We start from the raw sequence: 550 nt of genomic DNA, 5'->3' as shown, positions 1-550 counted from the left end.
CCCTCATGGTCCCCTGTTCCTCCTTTGCTCCCCTAGGGTTGATTCTTAACAAAGCAACTAAAAAGATTCTTTTGAAAACAAAGTCAGATTATATTCTTTTCTTGCTTGAAACGACCCAGGGTCTTTCCATGTCTCCCAGAGGACAAGCCAGTGGCCTGGAAAGGCCTAGAAGCCCCGTGCGGCCGGTCCCTTCCGACCCTCGCGTCCCCCCTCCCCTCACCTCTCAGCACCCCGCGCCCCTGCCCCGGGCCTTTGCACGTGCTGTTCTCTCTGCCTGGAACACCCTCTCCCCACAGCCAGGTGCTCGCCCCGCGCCTGCTCCAGGTGTGGCCGGAATGTCGCCTTGTCCGCAGAGCCTTCTCTGACCACGCGAGCCCACGGCTTGCCCTTTCTAGACTGCGAGCTCCTGCCAATCATTCATCACCGTCTGACGAAGTTCATGTCTGACTCGCCTGCGGGCGGATGTTTCGTCTCTGTCCAGGAGGCCGTGTGCTTCGCCAGAGCATGGAATTTTGTTGCATTTACTTCTGGTCCCCGCCTGGGACCATGC

The sequence above is a fragment of the Pteropus vampyrus genome, unplaced genomic scaffold (genome assembly GCF_000151845.1).
Source record: "Pteropus vampyrus isolate Shadow unplaced genomic scaffold, Pvam_2.0 Scaffold174, whole genome shotgun sequence".
Classification (NCBI taxonomy): Eukaryota; Metazoa; Chordata; class Mammalia; order Chiroptera; family Pteropodidae; genus Pteropus; species Pteropus vampyrus.
The sequence above is the reverse complement of the archived record's forward strand: the minus strand, read 5'-3'. Positions refer to the sequence as shown.